The 10,130-nt window shown below is 40.4% G+C and overlaps 1 long non-coding RNA gene across 2 annotated transcripts; it reads right to left on the reverse strand.

Annotated features, from left to right (window-relative positions):
• Nucleotides 1-9,385, reverse strand: LOC124678831. Of its 2 annotated transcripts, XR_006994655.1 has the most exons (11): nt 9,316-9,385; nt 6,977-7,122; nt 6,628-6,714; nt 5,043-5,149; nt 4,858-4,899; nt 4,501-4,765; nt 3,992-4,095; nt 3,777-3,887; nt 2,577-2,648; nt 2,222-2,490; nt 1-317 (listed from the first exon to the last, which is right to left on the reverse strand). It is a non-coding gene; the product is annotated as an uncharacterized LOC124678831 (long non-coding RNA). The 2 variants fall into 2 exon arrangements; XR_006994656.1 differs by lacking the exon at nt 2,577-2,648.
• Between the last annotated feature and the right edge of the window lie 745 nt (nt 9,386-10,130).

The following is a 10,130-nucleotide window of genomic DNA, read 5'->3' on the forward strand; positions in this document are numbered from 1 at the left end:
TATATAAAATGATCTACTTCTCGAGAAGAAATAAAATCCAAGTTATGCGGTTACTTCCTAAATTCCTACACTGATCATGGTTGCCATTTGTGGTACATCTTGAACAATGTATTCCAAAATGGATACAAACACACACAAAATACTAAATTAATTACCCAGAGTCAAGAACCAAGAACTATTGCAGAAGATTTAATGTGTGCCTTCCAACTAGAACCAAGAAAACTAGAATCGATAGTGGGCCATGATCCCTGGAATCTCTCAGGTCGCCGACGGACGGGGCAATGCAAAGCCCACACATTCCTCCTCTAGTGATCCATCTGCAACAACAAAGCATCACTAATATTAGACAACCATATTCCTAAAAACAAAACCGCAACACTTGCAAACTTTATATATTAGATATTAGATAGCACCCTGTGAGTTGCTGCAGACATGTGTAGGTTAACGATAGGTCAACCAAAATAAGGATCTACTGCATATGTGCAAATTAACTGAGTGTAAACAAACTTGTGTGAAAGAAAAGTGTATGCACGGTTCAGAGGAGTTGGCAAACAACACAATTAAGATATGTGCGGTGAGAAGAGATAATTGAATATAAAACACAATTAAAACAATGTACAAATGCTTTGACCCTCTACGTTAAATATGCTATAATCAGGAGCATAAAATTCATGTAGCAAGGGTAAAGAGCTTTTGGACTTATGTACTATGACTGTAAAAATAGCAATAAGTAGAAGAAACTGAAGCTAGCAGCAACACTGAAACATGGATCTCTAGTATAAATATAGTTGATGTTTGTCCATTGAAATGAGGTCTGTAGTACTGCCACCTGGAGACCTAAAGACTTAAACCCATCCCAAGAGAGCATGCACTCTCATAGGTAGTATAGATAAATAAGAGCTGTTGCAAAGTAAACTAACTATTCCTTTAGCATGCATCTCTCATACCAAAGCACAGACAAGAGTAGTAGCTTTTGTATATACATCAACAACATTTAGATCATCAAACATAAGTCAGGTTAAGGCAATTTCTACATAGCAGGTTGTAACATGTGCAAGAACAAGATTGTATATTAGGCAATATTTTGTAGTGATGCATGACACACTAGTGTTGTAGTTCACCAAGTTGTTATGTTTATTATTCTGGGAAGGCAAATAAGTTGTGGTGATAAACAAACTAGCTAGCTCGTCTGCCAAATAGGGATAAACTAGCCAGCTCATGGTAAACAAATAATCCTATAACAAACAATGATTCATCCAAATACCTCAAATTATTGGTATCTAAGTTATTCCTTATAAACTTTCAAGTTGCTCAGTTAATCAAATTAGATGGTAATATAAGTTTATCAACCCAGGTTAGAGGGATTTTCACAGCTGACACCAACATTATCAAAAGTAGCTGCATACGGCAATTCTGGTGCGAGTGCGACGGTGCCGAAGTTGATAAGACTTCGAGAATAGCAGGGCACGCATAGTACTGAAAGAGCTAGAGTAAAAGTAGGAAATGTGCAACATATGAAACTACATGAACCCTTGAAACCCCAAGTTATAAAAAGCTTAATTTGTTCTCGAGCAACCAGCGAACAAGGACCCTAAGGATAACTGATAAGATCAACCTTCATGTTGATTCAAGGGCCTCGATAATTCTACGCTTCAAGACATCTGTAGAACATGTCTTAAAAATATTGGATACATATCTAGTTTAACACATACTCCCATCAGAAAAGCTAGCCCATCCCAGGTAATCAAAGACCACACACCTTCTGCTACACCTGATCAAAATGGATGTATTGCCCTGATACTACTTATCTTGTTCAGTTATAATCCCATAAAAAAAGCAAGACACCTGGCATGATATGGCGGGCAAGGCTCCCTCCAAGCCACATCAGAGGCATACTGCTCCGGTTCCACTACCTTAGACACCTACGCAATGCAGAGGGAAAAGCATCACTAAGAACTAAGGTGATGAGCTCGGTCATTATTCATTTAACAGTTTAGTAATAAAATTATACTGCAAGATCCAGGCGAGAATAGATAAAGCCAATAGAGATCAGAAACACCCAACTGGATAAATATCTAACAAACGTCAAAATGGTAAGGAACATTAGGTTCAAATATGCAGGCACATTTGATTCAAATATAGGACAATACAATTATACATCCATTTTATGAAATGTGGAATTGCATGTATTCAACAAAATCTTTACGCCATTATTACTCACCAATGAAACGAATAAAGTCAGCAGATGGGCTCATCATCCCAGACATGTGATGCGGGTTCCTTCTCCCACTTCTTGTATTTTGCTTCGGTCATATCTTGTGTACCAAGCATGTAAGACTGACATATGCAGAAAATTGAGTTGAGCAACTTCTCAATCTTCTTTTTCCCGTTTTCTAGAAATTTCTACTTGGATATGGCTCTTCTCTCGCCACGAGACTTTTCATCCTCTTCTCCACAACCATCGGCTGCTGATTCACCTTCCTAGTCATTCTGGAAGCACATCAAACACAAAAGAGATCAATTATGACTTAATATGTGTGTCAGTTGCTTTAGCTAAATGAAAGGCACATAATCACCATTTCATCTACCATCTTAAGCTGCAGCATAGACAAGTCTTCAGCAGACAAACGGATAGGAACAATGCTATACTGCAATGACAATGAGAGGATCATACAACAAATTCATGTACAACTAAGTCAATTTTAGCTACAAGATAGATGGCAAGCAAGGAGCTACATTGCCACGGCTACAAGAAACTGTGCGCACACTAACCAGTTAAACAGAGAGAAAACTAATGTACCCTATACCCTCTAGACCAGCCCTCCAAAGAAGCGGCCAGCTATAAGTGGAGAAAAATGAGAGAAACACAATAACTCAACTCCAATGAGAAACAGAGGCAAGGGGTGACCTGCCACATTGCTCGGCTAAACTGTTACTATTTCTACAGTGGTCACAAATCAGAGAATAATCAAATAGGAAGAACCACAAACCAAGAAAAAATAATCGATCGAAGGCTCACGAAAAATCATTTTGCCCATAAGATCAGCCAGCAAGCAAATAGATGTTTAGTTTGAACATAGCAAAAAAATAGATAAACTAGAGAAAAAAATGAGAGGAAAACAAGCTACTTCATCTGATAACAAGCAACAATATTTGAACATCAATTGAAAAAATCTCCGACCAGCCCCTGGAAAAGTGGCCAGACAACCGTGTACCTAGGAAGATATCAATCCCGGAGCAGCATAACGACTCCGATGACAAGAGAAATATAGGCTAGAGGGTATAGCCGCCACTTTACTAGGCTAAACCCTCACTACCTATACTTCTAGCCTAATATGAAAGCAATCAAAAGCAAGAACTACAAACAAAGGAGGGACTACGGAGTTCAGTTAAAAACATTATCCCAAGATAAGACCAAGAAGTAAATCGGTGTTTCAAGCACTCAACAAACTCAGCAAAAATACCAATACTTACCCAAGACACTGCTGCACAACCACATAAACATACTTATTTTCCAGCTAAATGTGGCTACGGAACATGTCAAAGATTTCAAATAGTAGATACCAATAAAGACAAAAGTTATGACACAACATCAGTTATACACAAGGAGTGGATTTGTTTAGTCGGGTAAAAATATCACCATCCAGACAAGCAACATCTTATAGTTTGTCGTACATATCGATCTTCAGAATATGGAACATCACAAGCTCTTTCCATGAGGTCATGACATACACGTCTAGACAACATAGAGCATAAATCAACATCATTTCATTTACCTATGCAGAAACTTGCGGTGGAAATCACGACTAATGGTGTCGTTCATGAACGGTTTTGTATTGTTGGTCTCTCCATGAGCCTGATTCTTGAATACAACATCATCATCCCACCTGCAAAGGAAACATACAAAGAACAATATCAAGCTCGCCATAAATCAAGGGAACATTCATCGAAAAAAGGCATATAATATAGAAAAACACATCATTGGCTAAACCTTCTCTTCCAATTGAAGGATCCTGAGTTATTCATACTGATAAATGGGTTTCCTCGCATCAGCTCAGCCTCCTTCATCTTGGCCTCTTCTGCTTGCTGGCGGTCCTGCAGAAAACACAGGGATGAACTTATCATTAATATTTAGAGCTAAAGACAAAAAGATACCTCAAAATGATAGCATGGAGAAGAAAACACAGATCTTTCTAAGAATATCCCGAGCTCTTTCTTTTTTAATCCTTTTGATTTCTGCGATTAGAGCCTAAGTGTCATCATCGCCATCATCGTCATTGTGGCATGGAAGTTGCAATTATATGAGTAAGAACTACAAAGAACTGATAATCAGTTCAACTAAAAAAAGGCCAAATAAACAGTCGTGTATCAAAAATAATTCAAGACCCTCAACAAAATTTCAAGACAGTTTATTGAGGCACTTCGCCATTTTGCTATTTGCTGTAAACACGTACCGACTAGAATGAACTGAGCATGTTTGGGAGTGTATTAACATCTTACCCAATACCAAAGTTTATGGTAGATGGCACACAAAGAACAGTTTCAGCCCCAATCCACGAAGCAATTTGTTAGTGCAGTAGAAGATGTAGTAGTTAATCCCATCCATGCAACACCGAGCAGAGTCTCATCAACATTTTGGAGAAGTATGGTTTATTAATTACTGAGCAAGCATTAAACATGCCTTTCAACATCACTTCTGGCCTCCACGTCGCAGCCATCTGCAACAATTTTGCGTGGAACTATCTTATCCTCATCCTGTTTGAACCTGTGATCACCAACATAGTAAACGTTCATGTTGCCTTGAACATAAACAAGCACTAAATAGATTTTGCTATGGAATTAGTTAGTTTCACCGACCTTCTAAGAGCATGCCTGAACTTTTTCACTTGTCCCTCTCGTCTGCAAGAAAAAAGAGGTTTTGTTTATCAATTGCAATTCAAAGGTACAAGGCGGCAACATAAGACAAACATCATGGAAGAGAAGTTATGGATATGGATATCTACAGACAAGGGAGAAAGCTCATATTGACCCAGAGGTATTACCAACATAGGACGTATCCTTGGATGAAAAGTGCTTGCGTTCACGCTCCTCAAGTTCAACCCTGAGATTCCTCTTTTGTACCTCCTCTTGAGTTTGTTGTCCCTCTTTTCTGCACATGAGAGCGGTAAGGTCAGTATTTATTGAGAGGAAGATACCACAAAAAATATCATAAGTACCAGCCAATTTTATTTAGGATTGTCAAGGTCAACAAGTAAAATAATAATGTGAAACCTAAGCGTTAGTTTAGATTTATGTGGTGCTATCGATTCTGGTTAACTAATAAAGAACACATGAGAAACATATTGTCGGTACCTGACAAGCACGACACAAGATAATCAAGAGCAGCGTATTACAGAGTACAGCTCCGACAGACGGTCACGATCAAAGCTGAGATTGAAGTCAAGATCAACGATCCAAGGAAATTGTCAGAATAGCCACAATACAAGTGGAGTTATTAATTTTTACTTTCCAGTTAAAACTTAATTACAGCTGTAACTGAAGGAACTCGATATAAGCCATCGTTGCCGTGAATGAGAAGTAAGAAAAGGAATCAGATCTTAGTCTATCGTAGCTAGGGTTCTTCTTCTTCTTCAGCGCTTTGGCGTTTGTATCCCAAAATCACGCTCGATTTCATCTCGATCCAGCCCACAAAACCACCAAAAACCAACACAGGGTGTGACACATATGAAGCATGATAAACCGTCAATTTGGATTTACTTTCTTGTTGCAGCGGTAGCAGACAAAATTCAGAAAATCAAAGCGGTTACACTTATTGAGGCACAAAACATGTAAAATAGTTCGGTTGTTTTGTACTACCTACCATCTACATAAGCTTATAACTTATGTCATATTGCATTTTCTGTTGTTGTAATTGTTTTGCAAACTTAGAAATTATATATTGGCAACTGCAACACAAAGAAAGGAAAGAAGACCTTATGAATTCCAATCCTAGTATGATATGAACCTATCAATATAGGATGAATCCAGACTTGATACATGTCCAGGATCCAATAGGACATCTCCTGTTCCGATTGAAACTACTGCTAAGCTGCATGCTGTCCTGTTGTTGGCTTGGGCTTCCACCTGCTATAGTGTATTCCCCATGTGACATGATTTCACATTATTACCATTTTAGTCAACCTGAAAACTAAGCATATCCTACAAATCGAAAACTAAGCATGTCCTTCTGTTGGCCTGGGCTTCCACCTGCTATAGTGTATTCCCCATGTGACATGATTTCACATTATTACCATTTTAGTTAACCTGAAAACTAAGCATATCCTACAAATCGAAATACAGAAGTTGGATATAAGTACTTTAAGTGCAGTATAGCATGGTTGGTATCGATCTAAAAACAAAACACAGTTGATATCTACTTGTTTAAAAAAAGACCTAACAGTTCAGCGAGTAATTTATATTTTGCATACCGGAATCCTAACGTCCACAAATGCTACACATATATGTCATGCACAAAACAATGCTGATTGTGATGGTGATACATTTTATCAACGGTGACATGGATATATCAGATCTCTAGTTATGCACTATTAAAACACATAAAGTACACTACAAGCTCATGGATCTTACCATGATTTCAGAAGCATGGGATAAACGCCTTTGATGCCGTCATCCCAAAGTTCAGCCAGATGATTTTGCAACTGCAGTTGTACCCAGCTGCTCAAAATAAACATGGTTACATCTCACCATAGAGAATACATGACATGAATCCTTTGAAAAATCGAATTCACACCAGGATCTTTAAAAATACAACATTAACTAAATATAAAACATATTTATGTGATGAATAAGGAGTAGGTTATTCAGAAAATAGATTGAAAATAATAAACACAATGGGAGGACAATGATTATACAAGAACACCAAATTTCAAATTGATATGACACAAGACAGGCTATAGCAGACACAGAAGTTCCTAACCTTGCAAACTGGGTAATGAGTGCCCTCACGTGCTAACTGGCGGCCTCAACCAGTCGAGGGTCTAGAGCAGGAGGTTCTGCCAATCAGATGTTGATGGGGGAGACTCTGCCTTGTGAGTGTTCATTACCAACTTTCTTACTTGATATCTGCATCATTACAATGGCAAAGTAAATAGGGGTAAATTCTACAACAAGATGATCCAACAGAAATATCTAACCAACATTCATATTGGAGGCTTAGATGGAAGAAACAATCATAAAAGAAAATTTGTATAGTGCAGCAGCACTGCTATGTGACTTTAAATCTATCATTCACCAAAGAAACATAGTAAATCTGTCATTTGCCAAAAAAAAACTTGCGCAGATAAAGCAATTGGAGCCACTCAAACAATCCAAAAACCTACCCGCTTGCTCCCTAATTATTACTCCATCAAATTCTGCACCAACTGAAGCTAACATGAGCGACTAAAACGACAAAAGATAGGTTTAATCGAGCAGATTGGTGGACTGATCCACTTAATCATCAGACCAGCAAGCGTTAGTACCAAGCCCTAAAAACTCTATCACAACATAAATATAGCATATGGACATCCATACAATAGTAGTAATTTTTTCTTCCCGTCAGATATAAGCTCAAAAATTATTTTACGTCTACACTAACATAAAAAGCACAAAAGGGGTTGGGATCCATATAACATCAACCGCACAATTACCCGCATCTAACGCTTCAGAGTGCCCCAATGATGCATCAGTTTAAGTCATACCCCCATAATCATCACCCTGAATCATCTAAAACTAACGATCGGGATTAGCCTGATGATGTAGTACCATTTTCGACACCCCACGCCCATGTCATTTGCCAGCAATCCCCCGCCCACACAGATTCTCCAAAAACTGCAGCATCCACTCAAAAAATAAAACAACGCCCATTATCGAGAGCAGGACCATGCCGCCGCCTCCCGAGTCCTAGCCATATTCTCACCGCGTCGTCTAAGGCATCCCACTGCACACTGCCAGCCCCGCAAGGTTCTCTGAATGTACCCCAGTCTGAGGAGATCCTTGCTCCTCGATGGCCAGACTGTGGTCATCCCTCAGGGTGAGGTTTCTGTGGTGGAGAGGCACGCAACCACAACCAACCGACAAGGCGACAACGACCACGACTCGAAGCAGGCCAAGCTCCGCGCGAGGCTCCACTCACCAATCGCATCTAAGAAGCCTACGGATCTCACGGTTCTCTCTTGATTCCATCCGAAAATAATCTCAAACTTTTCTTGACTATCGCAAGGATGTGAAACATACAGATATTGTGAAAACATTTGGACACCAATGAATTTTGTTCAACGCTGGATTTCAATAATCAGAGGACACTATTCCAATGGGAGAATGCACACAATCGTCAGCCACGGTCTGTTTAACTAACATATGTCCAATTCTCATTTCTTACAATAGGTGGCATAGTGGACAATGGAGATGTGAGACTGAGAAGAATGTACAGGAGAAAGGAAATGAGATCCACTATCTTTTGTTTGCAGGTATGTGAGATCCACTATCTACAGGATAGTTTGGAGATGGGTGGTAATGCAGCAACGGTTATAGAAAATAGAGATCTTTGTCTCAGTGTCCGCATCTACAAACTCGGTAGAAGGGAATTAGGCCCACTATCACTTTTTGGTGCTTACTGGTATTTATTTTTCAGTAAACTATAATGTACGTATTGACTAACTTTTTTTATCACCTATCATTTGTAATAATACTGGATTCATAAATAATGGTATGTGATCCTAGCATACCAATTACAGATTATGGATACATTATTTTCTGATATCCACAAGAATTGGGAAAACATTTAAATCTGATGAAGCCTTTGATACTTGTTTTTCTAATTACAAACCTTGGATGGGACTAACTCGTAGCAAGTTTGTTTTTGTTGGGATTACAGTAAAGCTGGGTAGAATCCTCGGAAAGAAGGCTCTGGAATTGTACTTTATGGCAGTGATACAGCTAGCAGTGACCCATTCAAAGGCATTAGCTTGGAAGATCTATTGATTCTTCCTTTAGTCTACTACAATAATAAGATCTGAAATTGTATCCAAAATCGAAAGTAGGCACCGCATAAGAGCTGAATTGCATTTTGTGCAATCAGTAGCAAACTGTTTCCGTTTTCTCTACAACAATCAGAAGCAAGCATCCAAGCGAGTATCACAAACAAAACCATGGACACTTGGACGCATTCACCAGCCACCGAAAAAGAAACACCACGCCATTGCACATCGTGCTGCATCGCATCTAGCAATGCCAGTGTAGTTCATTTAAATAGGAGAAGGAGGAGAGGGGACTCACCGGGCAGCTGCAGGTTGGGGAGGTGGCCGGCGGCAACGGGAACGGAGTGGTCTCCAGGAGCAGCGGATCGGGGACGGAGTCGACGGCCGCAACTCGGGGAGGTTGTCCAGGAGATCGCCGGCTGCCGGCAAAGCGACCACCATTAACTCCTCATTGCCTCCCTGCGGCGAGTCCCACCCCGACGAGACGCGGACGCCATGGAGGAGGCCCTCCAGCGCCGGCCGCTGCTGCTGCTTGGGCCGTCGCCCACGGCTGGTGCATCGAGGCAGGGAGCGAAGGGGCTCCGGGAGCCTAGGTCGACGGAAGGCGCCGTGGCAGTGACGGAGGCAACCAGCTCCATGGCGGCCGCCCGGGGAATCAGAGGAGGCGGATGGGGGAATCGCGTGGGTGTGGTGAGGTGGAGTGGAGACGACTGCCCCGGCGCGGGTTTGAGTTGTTGAGTCGTGATGAAGGAGTAGAAGATAATCTCACGTTAATTGTGTTTCCTTTTTAATGCCCAATCAATTAGCCCTTTCTTTTTTACAGGGATGGATACTTATTATCTATACACCTAATAATAAAGGAGCTAAGGTTTCCTTGGTTTCGTCCGTCACTATACGCTTTCGTCAAACGTTAATTACGTCTTCAACCGCCGAACCTCTCCTTTTCTGATCTGATGGCACAGCGCAAGAAAATAGAGTTCAGGACATACACATTTGCGTGGCATTAGGACTCCAACCTTGACACGACGCGAGGGTCTAGAGTCCTGCCCCGAATCCAACTCCAATATATTATATGTTGCCAACTGAATCTCTAGACCAACCAATCGATCGATG

Source organism: Lolium rigidum, chromosome 7, assembly GCF_022539505.1.
Source record: "Lolium rigidum isolate FL_2022 chromosome 7, APGP_CSIRO_Lrig_0.1, whole genome shotgun sequence".
Lineage (NCBI taxonomy): Eukaryota > Viridiplantae > Streptophyta > Magnoliopsida > Poales > Poaceae > Lolium > Lolium rigidum.